The sequence below is a fragment of the Macaca nemestrina genome, chromosome 8 (assembly GCF_043159975.1).
Source record: "Macaca nemestrina isolate mMacNem1 chromosome 8, mMacNem.hap1, whole genome shotgun sequence".
Lineage (NCBI taxonomy): Eukaryota > Metazoa > Chordata > Mammalia > Primates > Cercopithecidae > Macaca > Macaca nemestrina.
Genome location: NC_092132.1, coordinates 147262849 through 147280410, shown reverse-complemented (window position 1 = coordinate 147280410; position 17562 = coordinate 147262849). Strand labels below are relative to the sequence as shown.

Here is a 17562-nt window from a genome sequence, read left to right as displayed (position 1 = left end):
CTACATCCAGGGCTCAGGAGGCCGGCATGGTGGGCCGGCTCGGCGGGAGAGGAGGCAGAGAATACAGAAAACGGAAGTCGGAAAGCAACAGCAACAGAAACACCGCCAGTACCTCCAACGTCTGTGATGCTTTACGAGGCTCTGCCTGAGCTTAGCCTCAGGTGTCATCGTGAAACCCTCTGTGCCACGCGGGGGTTTTTATTCCTGTTTTACAGAGACAGAGTTGAGTTTGAGGACAACCCAGTGACTCGCAGGAAGGCCCACTGCGAGTGAGTGTGAGCGCTGGGAGCTACACACTGTGCTTTGGCTCCCAGGCTGAGCTCTCTTCTCTATCCCGCACTTTCTCCCAGGCTGAGAAATGAATCAGGTGGGAAATGAGCCCTGGGGGCAAGTGTCTCCTATGAGGCAGTTATCTACAAGGCCTATTTCTAGGGCTAACCATATCTGCTGTCCTAAAAGCCTGGCTCATTCCTTTCACTGTCTCCCTGGGAACTCGGTGCTTGTTCCAGGGAAACAACCCTCAGTCTACAGAGATACTGGAGGATGTCTCAGTAAGTTAAAAAAAAAAAAAAAGAAAGATAAGCATTTCCCCTGAGTCCGTATTATTTTGATCCTCTCTCTGATGCTCAGATTTATGACTTATTTCTAGACCCTGAGCTGTTGTCAAAACACAGCTTAACCCCCATTCTCTGGGCCTGAGACCCTGCAGCCCCCACGCTGCCCGACTTCGCTGCCCAGCTTTGGGTCTTACCTGGAGCAACTTGACCAACAAGAATGCACAAGGCCAGGAGCCAAGAACAGAGACTCCAGATGGGGAACAGAAGGAAAAGGTATGTGCCCCGCTGAAACCATGAGGCTGGCTGGAAGAGCCTCTGTTTATACTGCTTCTGGCTGCTTACACAACAGATCTGCAAATGTTGCCTGTTATGAGAATTTTAGAGAATGATTCTTATCTGCGCAGCGAGTGCTTTCCAATTGAGTGGCTCCGTTCCTACCCTTCCGCTGGCCAGCCACACCTTTAGGTGGGAACGGCCTCAAATTTAGCTCCAAGGCTGCACGCTTGGCCCACATACCTGACCACAGAGTTCAATGGGCCTCAGGGAACACAGACAGCCAGGGCCAGAAAAGGGATGGAAATGTCTGTCAGCTTCTCGTTTTAAGAATTTGAAGGTGACCTCTGTGATGGCCCAGCACAGAACCAACCTTGGTGCTGACTTCTGCAGCGAGAAATGAGCTGATTTCTCACTGCAGAAGTCAGCACCAGGTGTCCACCTGTGTCTCAAAGCCAGATTCTAGGACAGCTGGTGACAGACAACTCAGCAAGGGGAGACCAGGGGCCCAGGGCAGGTCACTGCAAGGGGAAATCCCACACACCAGAACCCGCTTCCCACCATACATATGCAGATGCACACACCCATAGCTGCACATGTATGTGTGCAATCACACATGCACATGCACACACATGCATACCCAGTCACATCGGAACATGCACACATGAACATACATGCATGCCGGCACACACCTACATGCACACACACCGCATACACACCTGCACATGCACACCTGCACATACCTACATCCATATGCACCCTATACACTCACTCCTGCACAGGTGCCCCTGCACATATACACACATGAACACCTGCACACACCTACATGCACACACACCGCATACACTCACACCCACATATGCATCTGCACATATACACACATGAACACCTGCACACACCTACATGCACGCTCGTACCTCAAATGCAGATGCACACACATGCACACTTGCACACACACACACATGCACACATGTCGATACATGCACACCTGCATAAACCTACACACACACATTCACACGTATACACTCACATACATGCAGATACACATGCACACCACACACTCAAGCATGCATGCACGCACACCCCCATACACTCACACAGTCACATGCACACACATGCACACCTGCAAACACCCATGCCCACACACGCACACACACATACACATGGTCTGAGTGTCTATTTTCCCATTTACTATTAGGAGGGTGTCTGCAGAGGGCCTCTCTGTCTCCTGCAGGAATCTGTTTTCACCTGAGTGAATCAGGGTTAGCCCTTGACTCCCTCTATTAACCTGGGAAGCTTTCTGAATCCAACCTTTGGGGCCAAGTGGAAACTTCTTTGGGCTTTCTCATCTCTGCACCAGCTGGAGACCCAGGCAAGAGGGGTTCTGCTCGGGCCTGGGGTTAAGAGTTCTTCTCTCTGGCCGGATCTATGTCCCTTCTCATTAATCATTCTCTGGGTTCTTACGACCTAAGAATTACTTGCCCCCAGCCTTCATCTAGGGACTTTGGAAGTTTCTTCCTTGGGTTGGAACCCCGAGGTGAGACCATGCTCCCAGGGAGCGTCATAGGCCCGAGTGGTGGCTGCTGTGAGATGGTGACACAGCTTAGAGATGCAAGCCAAGAGGTCCTGTGTGGGAGTGCATGAGACCCTGGAGGCGGCGGATAGTCTTGGCTGTAGGGAGATAAAGGGGAGGGGCTGCAGGCCAAGGCCCTGCTCTCTTCGTGCACTCTGATTCTGGTGCGTGACTTGCGGGAGTCCAAGGATCCTACATTTTTCCTGGAGGTCCAGGTTGCCTTGGGAGTATATATGTTCAGGGTGGGAGGATAGAACATGTTTTAGTCAGCAATGTGATAGTTTGATTTATAGCTGTTAAATATTAGTCTCTTGGCACGTTTCTTTGTGTTCTTCCCAGAGTCCTCAAATATTTGTGGTGGGACTGAGCTGCCTGCAGGGAAAATCACTCATCCATCCCAGGGCAGGACCTCAGCTTCTGCTTGCATTGACAGTAGGGCGCAGGCTTCTCAAATCATGGGTGTTTCCTGAGGCTCTAAACCTCGGTGTCTTTGTGCTCTTCTCCTACAACCTTCTCACGTGGCTTCTCCCTCTGATCGGCTGCTAAGTCTTTCCACGCAGCCGGTCGAAGGGAGACAGACGTGTTTCTAACTGCCTGCATTCTGCTCTGCTGCATTTCTCACGGTTTAGCTGATCTCTGAACTGGGCGCCATCCCAGGGAGCCAGAGAAGCTGGCGTCTGCACTGGAGGAGAACCACTGCCTTCAAAACAGCCCCAGCCCTTCATGGCTTGTTCCAGGAAACTTTCCCCGAGGGGAGACCACAAGTTAAATCTTCTCCACCTAGTTCTTTCACTATCTTGTTTCAAGAACAAACAAGTCAAATTGCAACACCCACTGAAAACAGTGGAGCAGGATGGCGTTTGTAATGCCTGCCTGCCTGGGGAGCCACGGTCCAAGCACCTTCATAGGCTTTCTACAACCTTCAGACAAAGCTTTCCGGACTTGACCATGGGGAATCCATCAACTCCCTGCTTAGTCTCAAATGTCTTCCTTATGCTCCTTGGTCTAGAAAGAGCAGTGAGTTCGGAGTGCTCCATCTGGCCTGTGAACCCCCAAAATTTGCGACAGGTTAATTTAGGAAGTTTATTTTGTCAAAGTTGAGGTTGTGCACCTGTGAAACTGCCTCAGGCGGTCCTGAGGACATGTGCCCAAGGTGGTCAGAGCACAGTTTGGTTTTATACATTCTAGGGAGACATAAGACATCAATCAACATGTGCAAGATGAACATTGGTTTGGTCTGGAAAGGCAGAACAACTTGAAGCAAAGGCGAGAAGACTCAAAGCGAGGAGGGGCTTCCAAGTCATAGGCAGGGCTTCCAAGAATGCAAATGGTTGTGTTCTTTTGAGTTTCTGATGAGCCTCTCCGAAGGAGGCAATCAGATATGTGTTTAGCTCAGTGAGCAGAGGGGTGACTTTGAAAAGAAAGGGAGACAGGTGGCCCTAAGCAGTTCCCAGCGGGAACTTTCCCTTTAGCTTAGTGATTTGGCGGGGGACCCCAAGATTTATTTTCCTTTCACAGATCCTAGATATTTCTGCTGAATTTTCCATTCTGCAGATATGGCACCTGAGTTCAGTGAGGCTTCTGTCATCCCCTAGATTTGAGTTTTTGGTGTGTCGAGGGGATATGAGATTTTAGGATGCTGTGATTGCTGTGATAGAATGAGATTTTTGCTGGCTTTAAAATACAGCATCAGAGACACAGTAAGGCCAACGGATCGGGACATGGTGCCATTGAAGGGGGAGTTTTTTAGATTTACAGATACCGGGAGGGGCACACAGAACATGGGGGCCACACGGGGAAGCCTGGGGTTAGGAACTAGATGGAGAGAGAAGGAACTCTGGGTGAGACCCTTTCTTGTGATTTCCACGGGAAGAAATGAGAGGACAGGGCAAGCACGTTTGGGATTTGCTAGTGTGAATAATTTCAGTAGCTCTGGGGCACAGAGGCTGTTCCTAGTCATCTGGTACCTGGCCCTGGGGAGATAAGGGCTGGTGGATAGAGACCTGAGCGTGAGAGCCTCCTGAAGGGGGCAGTTGGGGATGTGGGCTCTGGATTGATTGGTTTGCATCTGAAAGGGGTGCCCCTGGGAGAGTTGCCTGATATCTCTAAGAATTGGCTAACTCCGAGGGGGCAAAGCCCCAGATATCAAGGCATGAGGATACAGACAACAAGAGATCCACTGCTAGTCCACTGCTCTAACATGCCTTCCCTCAGCCGTGGCTTTGCAGTGGCTCTCAGCAGGTGAACTGTCCTCCCTGACCCGCTGACACAGGGCCTGACAGTGTGCCTTGTGTCGACCAGCAGGAAGCAGTGGCTACGTGCCTATTTCAGAAAGGACATCGTGTGTCTCAGCTCAGCCCACAGCCCTCAGCCCTCAGCTCCCATGGGGAGAGTGTGTCATAGGCAGCTCCTGTTCACTGAGCATGTGTCCCCGAGAGGGCCACACACAGAGCAGCCTGAGCCCAGTCCAAAGCCGGCTGCAGAGGCCACAGAGCCAACTGTGAATGGCAACATGAATGTCTGTGGTTTCCAGAATCTGAGATTTGGGGATGTTTGTTCTTGCAGCAAAAGGTGATCAGTACAGACACCTGGGATTTTGAATGTGTGGGAATCTCCAAGAGCTGCAGGGGCTTCAGATCTATATTGCAGGCTTCACCTTTTCCTGCCACCTTGAAAACTGCTCTTGGTCCTATGGGACTTCCAGACTGCAGGAGGAGATCTTCGAGGCCGTCTTTGTCTTTGACCTCACACGACTCACCCATGCCAAGTTTACCTTGCCTATTTTTACTTCCTAAATGTTTCTCGAATCTTTCTCCTCTCTGTTCTTAGTATCTTAGGTCTGGTTTCCATTGTTTCTCCCAGGATCAGTACAAGAGGCTCCCACATGGGCTCCCCACCTCCAGAACTGCCTTTGGACCTCACATCTGTACTCCACCCAGCTGTTAGAGGGATCCCTCTAGGTTAGCGTCCTGGGGCTGCTGTAACAAAATGTGAGAAACTGAGTGGCTCAAAACCACACAAATGTGTTGCCTCACTGTTCTGGAGGTCACAAGTCTGAAATCCGGTGTTGGCCAGACCATGCTCCATCTCACAGTGCTGGGAGAGGATCCCATCTTGCCTCTTCCAACTTCTGTGAATGGCTGGCAATCCCTGCATTCCCTGGCTTGTAGAGGTATCATGTCCAGTCACATGGCCCTGTATGTCTTCACATCGTCCTCTCTCTGTACGCCCCTCTCTGTGGGTCCAATTTCTCCTTTATATAAGGACACCAGTCCTATTGGATTAGGGCCCCCCAATGACCCCATTATAAATTGATTATCTATGCAAAGACCCTATTCCCAAATAAAGTCACACTCTGAGGGAGTGGAGTTAAGACTTGAATGTCTCTTTTCTTGGGGACACAATTCATGCCATAGCATAATGTATCCGAACTTCATGTCTGAGCGTGTCACCTCTTTAAGGGCCCAAAGCTTCCTGAGGCTCCTCATCTCTCAGGCTATGCCCTCACCAAAGGTCAGGAGCTGTCTGCTGGAGCTTCGACAGCAACAGGCAAACATGGTCTACCTTCCTGGAGCATTATCTTTCAGGGTTCATAAACGATTACATTGCAATGGAATGGAATGGAATAGAATGGAAGGGGCACATGCCTTTGCCTGATACAATGCGGCTTTGAAGGTATTTCGAACGTCCAGCAGGTAGCCCCTTTGGCACCAGGGGGGCCTTTGTTCTCATTCGCCCATGCAGGTGAAGCATTTGAGCAGCTCTGGCCTATAGGAAAAGGCCCAACATTGTTAAATTGTGCAAGGTTATCCCGCACAGGTTATCTAATCTTAGCTCAACCCAGCCATCGGCTTTCTGGCAAACACTTTCCAATGAGGCACCATCCAACCGTTCCTGCTCATGCCTTTGCTCCTGGGCTGTTCGCTGATTCCAGCTTTTCCCTTGTCCAACAGGCCTGACTCCTGGTCAGCCTAGAGAATGCCTTCTCTGATCATCTAGGTCTTTCCTACTTTGCGACAGTTACATTCCCCGTGCTTGAGAAAACATTGATAGTGTCTTTATCTTTGAATGTTCTGTATTATATTACAATTTGTAATTACCTTTGGAATGTGACAGCTCACATTAGCAAGTGAATTCTTTGAGGAAAGCAATTTTTAAAAACATTTTAAATTCTTCATGTCCTTGACATTCACTGGCATTCACTTCCTGGGATATACTAAGCACTTAACACATGTTTGTGGAAAGCTGGTGATGTTTTACTTCCTGACGCTACAATTAAAAAAATGTCTATCTTACTTTTCAAAACCTTAAAAATAATGCAAAAAACCTTTGAGGCAAAAATACATTATTTTGTCCTAATATTCAGAAGACTTATGTAACTATTATGGAATAATTGATTTGTTTGAATTTTTTAATTTCCAATTACAATAACATCCATTTTTTATAATAGAAAAACTACAAATACATATAAAAGGAAAATTAAAATCACAGAGAAATGTAAGTCCAAATGGATTAAGGACTTGTTTATGAAGGTAGAAATTTAAGTTAATTTGAGTAAAGTAGTGTGCGATCTTGATTACCTCAAGTAGGAAAGAATTTTTTTTTTTTTTTTTTTTGAGATAGAATTTCTCTCTTGTTGCCCAGGCTGGAGTGCAGTGGTGCAATCTTGGGTCACTGCAACCTCTGCCTCCTAGGTTCAAGCGATTCTCTTGCTTCAGCCTCCCAAGTAGCTGGGATTACAGGCATGAGCCACCACTCCCGGCTAATTTTATATTTTTAGTAGAGATGGGGTTTTACCATATTGGTCAGATTGGCCTTGAATTCATGACCTCAGGTGATCCACCTGCCCTGGCCTCCCAAAGTGCTGGGATTACAGACGTGAGCCACCCCATCTGTCTGAGGACAGAATTTTTCTGAAGTCATGAGAACGATGAACTGATGGGAAAAAGTCTGATCTGTTTTACTCCGTTAAAATCAAGAATTTCCTTTTTATGCCAAAGACACTATAATGGAAATGAAAGCCAATTCAAAACTGGAGGAAGATATTCTTACAAATATATTTTACAAAATGTAAGTGTATCTGAATGCAGAAATGACAGAAAGCAGCCAGTTCACTGCAACCTCCCCACTGAAAGCATATCTTCTGCCAAATGGTGAATTTGCTAAAAGTGGACTAATCAAATGACGGGTGTGCTGAACAGAAGAATTTTCAAAGTCCTCAGCTTCTCTGTGTCTTCACCATATCAGCTTTGCTTCTGTGATTTGTCACAAATATCTGTTTCATATTTCAAATCCAGGTGCATCAAAAATGCCCAGTGTTGACTAGGCGCTGTGACTCATGCCTGTAATCCCAGCCCTTTGGGAGGCTGAGGTGGGCAGATCACTTGAGTTCAGGGGTTCAAGACCATCCTGGCCAACATGGTGAAATCCCGTCTCTACTAAAATCACAAAAATTAGCCAGGCACAGTGGCGCACGCCTGTAATCCCAGCTACTTGGGAGGCTGAAACAGGAGAATTGCTTGAACCTGGAAGGCGGAAGCTGCAGTGAGCTGAGAGGTTGCAGTGAGCTGAGATCGTGCCACTGCACTCCAGTGACAGAGTGAGACTCCATCTTAAAAAAGTAAATAAATAAAAATGCCCAGTTTTATAGATAGGTGTGTGAGGTTGTCCTGAAATGAAGTGTGCGATCTGCATTTTTGCAGGTTCATGCCTGCCTGGGCCTTATGCTATGCTATTCCCACCTCTGATCTTGCTCTGGTGCCTGCCCCTGCCCCTCCCATTCCACCTTCATCCCAGGGACTGACCCTATTCCTTCCCCATCTCTCTCCCTCCCGCAGCCCTGTTTCACCCTGGTCCTTCTTTGCTCTGGAGGTTAAAAGAATCTGGTGACTTGTCTTAGGCACAATTTAAAGTTGCGGGACAATAGGTCATTAGGAAAAATGTATTCAGCTAGTTGTTCTTTTGGAATATTAAATAATGGAAAATCGGTCATTCAGAGATTTGACTTAGAGCCCTGGGGAAGAGACCTGGAGCTCAGAAGACGGTAGTGGCAGGTGGAGCTCCAGGTTACCCTTACTGGCCACTAGAAGGCAACCTTGCAGAAACCGACTCTTCTTCCACCAAACCTTCTGTAAAGAGTGGGTGCCTAAAGTCTGTGGGTTTTGCATTCAAAAATGAAATGCAAGGCCAGGCGCAGTGGCTCATGCCTGTAATCCCAGCACTTTGGGAGGCTGTGGTGGGCGGAACATGAGGTCAAGAGATCAAGACCATCCTGGCCAACATGGTGAAACCCCGTCTATAATAAAAATACAAAGTTAGCTGGGCGTGGTGGCGCGCACCTGTAGTCCCAGCTACTCAGGAGGCTGACGTAGAATCACTTGAACCCGGGAGGCAGAGGTTGCAGTGAGCCAAGATCATGCCACTGCACCCTAGCCTGATGATAGGGCAAGACTCTGTCTAAAACAAACAAAAAAAATGCAGGTTCTTACCCAAAATTGCAGGGTGAGGTAATAGGTGGAATCTGAGACCTAGGACTACCTCATTTAAAAATGTCATGTAGGCCGGGCGCGGTGGCTCAAGCCTGTAATCCCAGCACTTTGGGAGGCCGAGACTGGCGGATCACGAGGTCAGGAGATCGAGACCATCCTGGCTAACACAATGAAACCCCGTCTCCACTAAAAATACAAAAAAATTAGCCGGGCGTGGTGGCGGCGCCTGTAGTCCCAGCTACTCGGGAGGCTGAGGCAGGAGAATGGCGTGAACCCGGGAGGCGGAGCTTGCAGTGAGCCGAGATCGCGCCACTGCACTCCAGCCTGGGCGACAGAGCGAGACTCCGCCTCAAAAAAAAAAAAAAAAAAAAAAAAAAAAAAAAAAAAAGTCATGTAAACAAGAATGGCAAAGGAGGCGGTTTTCTCTTAACAGTGGCCTGTGAAGGTTCCCTGGTGGGGGCGGTGGGTGGATGAGGGGGCCCCCATAGCTACAGAAGGACAGATGGACAGCATGGCAATCTCCGGTGTCATGTCCACCTTCTGAGTCTCTTCTTGTTTAGTTGGTAACGGGGCTGTTCATTGGCAAGAACGAAACCGAAAAGGTTTTAAGAGATTCACAGAAAAGCACAGGAATGATTTAATTTTGTTGAAGAGATTTAGATTTCAAATTTGGTAAGAGCTTAACTTCAAAAGTTGCCATTCAAGAGGAAAGCAGGAAAGGTTAAGGATGCTTGGTGCAGAGGTGGATTTTCACTAATCCGAAAGGTCAGTTCCTAGGACCTGGGAGGTCAGTGGTCCTGTTGCTTGGTTGCTGAGGGGGGGTTCAGTTACTCAGGATTCATGACCCTGTAGGTTAAAGGACTTCTATGGTCCTCTGTGATTGTTATCTTTGTTCTGGCAAATACCCAATCATGATGATGCCTATAAAAAAAGAATAGTCAGTGTCAAAAAATCAGATTAAATTAATGCTTTTCTTTCCTTCATACTTTTTTCTTTCTTTTCCTCACTCCCATTTTTCTTCCCTCTTCCTTTCTCCTTCCTTCTCTCTTTTTCTTTCTTTCTGTTTTTCCTTCCATCTCTTTCTTTCCTTTCTTTTCTCTTTTGTTCTGTTTCCTTTTATTTTCACTCCTCTTTTTTCCTTGTCAAATGATTTACTTTTTCCTTACATGCTGGAACATTTTAACTAATTGCATCTAGTTTTCAATATCATATTTCTCCAAATTAGTTCATTCAAATTCAGCCTTTTCAGGTTCTGTTTTGTTTGTTTGTTTGTTTGGTTTTTTTTTTTTTATTTTGTTTTGTTTTGTTTTGAGACAGAGTCTCACTCTGTTACCCAGGCTGGCTAGAGTACACTGACTCCTGACTCACGACAACCTCTGTCTCCCGGGTTCAAGCAATTATCCTACCTCAGCTTCCTGAGTAGCTGGGATACAGGTGCCCACCACCATGCCCAGCTAATTTTTGTATTTTTAGTAGAGACAGGGTTTCACTATGTTGGCCAGGCTGGTCTCGAACTCCGGACCCCAAGTGATTCACCCTCCTTTGGTCTCCTAAAGTGCTAGGATCACAGGCGTGTGCCACTGCGCCTGGCCCAGGTTCTCTTTTGAATTCATTCCCTCTGGCCTTTGTGTTTTTAGTAAATTTGGCCCTCTCTGTGTTTGTGATGTCACCAGCCTTTGCAGACCTGGAATGTTCCACTCCTCTCTCAGTGTGGAGCCCAAACACACATCATGTCCTCTTTCTCTTTCCAAGCCTGGAGGGCATCCTTATACAGGCTAACTTGGGCTCAGCTCTTGTCTGGACATTGCTGACTGTGTAGAGGGGATTATTCTGGGGTGGAAAGGAAGGAGCAGGGAGGGAGGGGCTGAGAGCTGGTGTTTGTGTTGGGGTGGGTGATCTAAACACCTGCTGCGTGCATTAAAGGATCTGTTAGTTTCTGCTAGGGTCACTGTGGAAGTGCCTGGACTTAGACCATTTAGTTGATATGTCCTGTAACCATCCAATGGGTTCACCCTGCCTGCTGCCTAGACAGAGCTGATTTATCAAGATGGGAATTGCAATGGAGAAAAAGTAATTCATGCAGAGACTGGAGTTTTGTTGTTACTGAAATCAGTTTCCCCAGCATTTGGGATCAGAGGTTTTAAGGATAATTTGACGGGTATGGGCTCAGAAAGTGGGGAGTGCTGACTGGTCAGGTTGAAGATGAAATCACAGGGGGTCAAAGTGAATTCTTGCTGACTTCTGTTCTGGGTGTGATCACAGAACTGATTGAGCCAGATTATCAGTCTGGGTGGTGTCATCTGCTGCACCAGAATATAGGGTCTGCAAAATATTTCAAGCACCAATCTTAGATTTTTCTATAGTGATGTTATTCCCAGGAGCAATTGGGAGAGGTCCAGACTCTTGTAGCCAGAGGCTGCATGGTCCCTAAACCATGATAGCTAACTGTAGCTAATTTGTTAGTCCTACAAAGTCAGACTGGTCCCCAGGCGAGAAGGAGTTTTTCTGATGTATAATCTTGCAGCTAATTTGTTAGTCCTACAAAGGCAGACTGGTCCCCAGGCAAAAAGGGGTTTTTCAGGGAAAGAGCTATTATCCATTTTGTTTCAGAGTTTAAACAATAAACTAAATTCCTTTCCAAGGCTAGCTCAGCCTACACAGGGGAATGAACAAAGACGGTTTAGAGGCTAGAAGGAAGACAGGTCCATTAGGTCTGATCTCTTTCACTGATATAATTTCCTCAGTTGTAATTTTGCAAAGGTGGTTTAGGTCCTGCCTCTCATTAGAGGGCCACTTGTTGAGTGAAATGGTCTCAAAAGATAGGTCTCAAAAGATAAAGACGTTGCCTTTGATGCGGGTGATAGAGGAGAGAGGCTGAGCCTGACCCCATGTCCCATGCTAGTGAGTGGGGCATCAGGAAAAAGAAGGAGATTCTTTAACAAAGGAAAGCTGCTAAAAAGCTATGTAATTGGACTGAGAGACTATTAGCAGTTTTTGGAAGAAGAAACCATTTCATGTTTGCTCCCTGTGAAAGAAAAATATCTTGGGCCCCCAAAACTCACTCAGCTAAAAGGAAAACTCCAGCTAGAAACTGCTTAGGGCCAACCTGCTTCCCATTCTATTCAACCTGCCTCCCACTCTGTTCAACCTGCCTCCCATTCTATTAAACCTGCCTCCCATTCTGTTCAACCTGCCTCCCATTCTATTAAACCTGCCTCCCATTCTATTAAACCTGCCTCCCATTCTATTAAACCTGCCTCCCATTCTGTTCAACCTGCCTCCCATTCTGTTCAACCTGCCTCCCATTCTGTTCAACCTGCCTCCCATTCTATTAAACCTACCTCCCATTCTATTCAAAGTTATCTTCCTGCTCATTGGGATGAATGTATATCTGATGGCCTCTTTTTGAAAAGCTAATCAGAAACTAAAAATAATGCCCGTTTGTTCTCTCCTGTCTGTGACCTGGAAGCCCCTTCCTGCTTCTTGTCTTCCTGGCTTTCCTTCAAGTTGTCCCATCTTTCCAGACCGAACCAATGTACTTATCACATATATTGGTTGATGTCTCTGGTCTCCCTAAAATGTGTAAAACCAAACTGTGCTCCAACCACCTTGGGTACATGTCATCAGGACCTCCTGAGGCTGTGTCACGGGTGCACGTCCTCCACCTTGACAAAATGAACTTTCTAAATTAACTGAAACCTGTCCCAAATTGTGGGGGTTCACATACCTAACGAGTCGCGTCAGTCAAATCAGTTATAACACTTTGCTGAGTAAGTTCTCACAATCTTTTTACCATTCTATTACCACGTTTGCCATAATTTTAAGGGATAAAAACAAGGGCCTGAGAGTTTTAAGTCTTTGTCCAGGTAGACATGCTGGTGGGTGGTGGAAGAGGAACTGGACCCAAGGCCTTCGCCTTCACCTCTCTGGGTGATTTCTAGTCTGTTCAGTTTCAACTGTGACATCCTTTCTGCTCCAAAGCCTTTCAAGTTTCCAGTTGTACCTGACTTCTGTCTTCTTCTACATATATTCTGAGTCAGCCCTGAGTCATACTCTAGGCCACAGCTGGAGGCTCTTCAATCCACAGAAGCAGCAAAACCACCTTATGAGAGATGGGGGCAGAAGGAGGCAGCCAAGAAAACCATGTGTGGATGGGCCAGTCAGGCTCCTTCGCACAGGCCAGCTGGACGAGGTGACTTAGGTGTCCCGTCCAGGACACATCCAAGAGCAAGATGGAGAATGAGGAAGGAGACTGCGATGAGCTGAGTTCTGATTGTATGTCAGGGACTGGCTGAGCTGGATGAGTGCCACACAAAGGTTATCTCACTGAGTCCTCTCATCAGTCTGGGAGGTCCATTTATTCTGCTCACTTTTATACACCCAAGAATGCAAGAATCAGAGAAGTCGAGCAGCTTGTCCAAAGGCCCGGGTCAGTCTGACTTGAGAGTCAGCCTGTGGTTTCCTGCACCACGTGGAGTTCAGGGTGACCTGTTTTGGTGCTGGGTCATAGTGGCTGGAGGAGAGATTCTCCAGTGGCTGGAGGGAGGGGATCTAAGGGGAGCTGGGTTCACAGAGCATGGGGAGATGAGGAAAAACACACTAGAAGCTCTGGCTCGGGGGGGGCAGGAACGCTCTGGGGTGAAATGTATTGTGAACCACGGGATGGTGGCAGCCACAGGAGAGGACATCTCTAATCACCCTCTGCCCTGGTTTCTACAAGAGTCACCAGGCTGGTTAGGAAGCTATTGTTTCTCAGCCCCAAACTCCCTACTCAGTACCTGCCTTCTGGTGGGGCGGGCCTGGGAAGGGCCTGCTCAGCTCTGCCCACAGGGCAGGGAGGGAGTAGGGAGGCTGGTGGGGAGAGGGGTAGGCTGGAGGGGACCAGATGTGTGGAAGCTGGTGGGGAAAGGGGAGGCTGACTGGGTGGGGGGTGTGGGGAGGCTGGCAGGGAGTAGGGGAAGCTGGTGGGAGCGGGGAGGCTGGCGGGGAGTGGAAAAACTGGTAGGGAGTAGGGAGGCTGATAGGGAGTGGGGAGGCTGGCGGGGAGTGGGGAGGCAGGTGGGGAGGTGGGGGAGGTGGGCGGGGAGTGGGGAGGCTGATGGGGAGGTGGGGAAGCTGGCGGGGAGTGGGGGAGACTGGAGGGAGTCGGGGAGGCTGGTGGGGAGTAGGGAGGCTGGCAGGGATGGAGGAGGCTGGCAGGGAGTAGGGAGGCTGGCGGGGAGTGGAGAGGCTGGCGGGGACGTGGGGAAGCTGACGGGGAGTTGGGGAGGCTGGAGGAGTGGGGGAGACTGGCCGGGAGGGGGAAGGCTGGCTGGGAGTGGGGGAGGCTAGCAGGGAGGTGGGGGGGGGAGGCTGGCGGGGAGGTGGGAGGCTGATAGGGAGTGGGGAAGCTGGCTGGGAGTGGGGGAGGCTGGCGGGGAGACGGGGGAGGCTGGCAGGGACGGAGGAGGCTGGCAGGGAGTGGGGGAGGCTGGCAGGGAAGTGGGGGAGGCTGGCAGGGAAGTGGGGGAGGCTGGCGGGGAGGGGGCGAGGCTGGCGGGGAGACGGGGGAGGCTGGCAGGGACGGGGGAGGCTGGCAGGGACGGAGGAGGCTGGCAGGGAGTGGGGGAGGCTGGCAGGGAGGTGGGGGAGGCTGGCAGGGACGGGGGAGGCTGGCAGGGACGGGGGAGGCTGGCAGGGACGGGGGAGGCTGGCAGGGACGGGGGAGGCTGGCAGGGACGGAGGAGGCTGGCAGGGAGTGGGGGAGGCTGGCAGGGAGGTGGGGGAGGCTGGCGGGGAGAGGGGAGGCTGGCAGGGACGGGGGAGGCTGGCAGGGAGTGGAGAGGCTGGCGGGGACATGGGAGGCCAGCAGGGACAAGGGAGGCTGGTGAGGAGGGGCTCCTCCTGTGGCTGCTTCCTGAGGTCTTCACAGTCCCCCTACCCTACCTGTACCCCCACCTGGCAGCAGCAGTTTCTTCTTGTGGCAGCAGATGGATTTGATTTTGCGGTGTTTCCAACCCAGAATCAGCCTCATAACACCCTGCTGGGACTCAGTAAGGACCTGTAGGGTGAGGCAGGCGTGTTGGCTGGGTCTGCACCTGCAGTTCTTCCTGCCACTAGCAGACTGCCTCTGGGCAAGTAGCAGACCCAGAAGCATAATGTACAGCCAGGGGGTGGTCTGTTTTTCACCCCTTGTTAGGTCGCTATCAGTCTGCATGGGGTCTGTTTTTCACCCCTTGTTAGGTTGCTATCAGTCTGCATGGGGTCTGTTTTTCACCCCTTGTTAGGTCGCTATCAGTCTGCATGGAAAGTCTGCTGTGAATGGGACTCTGCTGCACCAGGGGCACAAAGTGCTCTGAGACACAGGGCTACTCTCTGGGCTGCGCTGGGGTCCAGGTGTGGGAGGTGGCAGAAGGCGCAGGGTACGTGTGCAAGCAGAGGATGCTCAGGAGGTTTGGGTGCTTTAAGGGGAGAATGTGTCAACTTAACATAATAGAAAGGGTCAGAAACTAGTTTACAGAGGGTTTATTCAAGTACAGAGGTTGAAAATGGGTCCATCTCTGGGAAGCACAGATTCAAAGAATAGAAGTCGGTGTTACCAAGTGTAGAGATTTGGGACTGCTTTATATAAACAAAACTTAGGGGAATTTCACAGAATTTCAACGTCTATGTAAGGCTTAATGCATAGTTCCAATGATCTGATTACTTGAGGGGGGCCTCTTTTGGAAAGGTATATCTAACATTCCACACTGCCATCTAGGCTGAGTCAGGGTCAGGACTCTTAAGGAGGTAGTTAATCTATAACAAAGGTCTGTGATTCGAAGGCAGAGGTCTGGTCTCTGGTGTTTCCTAGTTATTTACAGAACAAGAATGAGGAAGAGTTAAGCTGTAATCCCAACAGCAGAATTGCAAAACATGTTCCATGACCCAGATCATAGCCGCACCTCTCTCGAGGCTTAAAGAGTCCTGGAGGTTCCAACAGCTTTTAAATTTAATTTATTTTCGCAAATGCAATTATATATTTGAATATCCTGGCTAGGAAATGTCCAGGAATGCCTGGAGCATAGATTTGAGAAGACTCCGTAAGACTAATTAACAGGAGAGAAATGCCCAGAATGGGTCTGGAGTCACAGGCTGGGGGACAGAGAGCCATGCCCAGAGCTGAAGGAAAGTGAGAGCTGGAGTGCTGCCTGGGAAAGGCCGAGAGGGGAGGAGCTCTTAGCCAAGGAGGTGAAATGGGATGTGAGGTTTATGGGATTCAAGACACCAGGAGAAAGTTAAGCTTTGGCCAGTAGGGCACCATAGGGAGCCACAGTGATCACTGTGGTGACTGCTGCCTTAAACAAATGGTAGGCAACTTCGCTAAAGGTGGGAGTTGAGCTTATCTAGCCAGGTATATTAGCCAGTATGTGAAAGCCAGCGGAAAGTTCAATGTATTTATAGTTGCAGTGTGTGTTTCTAAACCAAGTCTACCGTGCCCAGCAAAGTGACATCAGAGACTTTAGACAGAATACCCCACAGGCGTGGGGTGGGGAGGGAGCAGCGCTGGCACCAAGTGTGGATGCTTAGTGTGTGCTGAGAGTAAGTGGGGCTTTTCCTGGGGAGCTGCGGGGGCAGCAAAGAAAGCTATCTTTAGAGTCCCTTACAGGAGACCTGTTTTTGTGACTTGTCTGAAAAAGGTCAGTCAGGTCAGACATGACTAAGCCCAGGAGCAATCATTTCGACAAGTGTTCCCGCTCGTGCTTATCAGTAACCTGGGTTTTAGAAAACAGCAAAACAAAACTGAAACAAAAACAAAAACAGAAACCCAATTAAGCAAGACCCTTTACTTACCTTCTGTAGGTGTCTGGTCTCTGCGGGTAGAGTGAGTCTGGGGAGTGCGGGGGAGCAGTGATGACACCTCTCTGCATGCCCGGTCTGATGTCAGCTACAATAATCAAACATGGGCCGGGCACGGAGGCTCGCACCTGTAATCCCTGCACTTTGGGAGTCCGAGGAAGGTGGATCACAAGGTGAAGAGATCGAGACCATCCTGGCCAACATGGTGAAACCCTGTCTCTACTAAAAATACAAAAATTAGCTGGGTGTGGTGACACATGCATGTTGTGATCCCAGCTACTTGGGAGGCTGAGGCAGGAGAATTGCGTGAACCTGGGAGGCGGAGCTTGCAGTGAGCTGAGATCGTGCCACTGCACTCCAGCCTGGTGACAGAGTGAGACTCCATTTCAAAAAATAAATAAATAAATAATAATAATAAAACTCACAGCAGGACCCCTGGCTAGCTGGGGAGGGGGCCTGTGTGGGCGTGTGTTCCTGCGGCCAGCCTAGGAGAAAGTGCTTTTCCTGAGTGTGTGCCCAGGTCACCTGGCTGTAGGACATGCTTCAAGGAATGGGTCTGCCAGGTCACAGTGCTCCTGGAGCAAACTGAGGGTCTGTGCTATTTCTTGTGGCCCAGTAATGAGATACAGATGAACTGGGGAGGAAGAGAGTTTTTATTTCTATAACCAGTTATAGGGAGAAGGCCTGGAAATGATAACCAGACCAACTCAAAATTACAGTTTTCCAGACCTTCTATACCTTCTAAACTATATGTCTACATGTTAAGTGTGCATTCATCTAAAGACATAAGTCATTAACTTCTTTTAATCTATAACTAAGGTCTCAGTCCTGAAGACCTTCTTCTGGATCCTCA

At 49.2% G+C, this 17562-nt stretch overlaps 2 long non-coding RNA genes across 4 annotated transcripts in view; one reads left to right on the top strand and one right to left on the bottom strand.

Moving 5' to 3' along the window:
* The window catches only part of LOC105464167 (uncharacterized), a 59503-nt gene that overhangs the window by 9492 nt on the left and 32449 nt on the right, over positions 1-17562 (top strand). For all 3 annotated transcript variants that reach the window (XR_011607286.1, XR_011607288.1, XR_011607287.1), the window contains exon 3: positions 650-830. This is a non-coding gene — a long non-coding RNA (uncharacterized lncRNA). The remainder of the gene's footprint in view (positions 1-649; positions 831-17562) is intronic.
* On the bottom strand, positions 9529-16970 carry LOC105464169 (uncharacterized). The gene is made up of 3 exons (XR_976680.3): positions 16704-16970; positions 14829-14931; positions 9529-9812 (listed from the first exon to the last, which is right to left on the bottom strand). It is a non-coding gene; the product is annotated as an uncharacterized lncRNA (long non-coding RNA).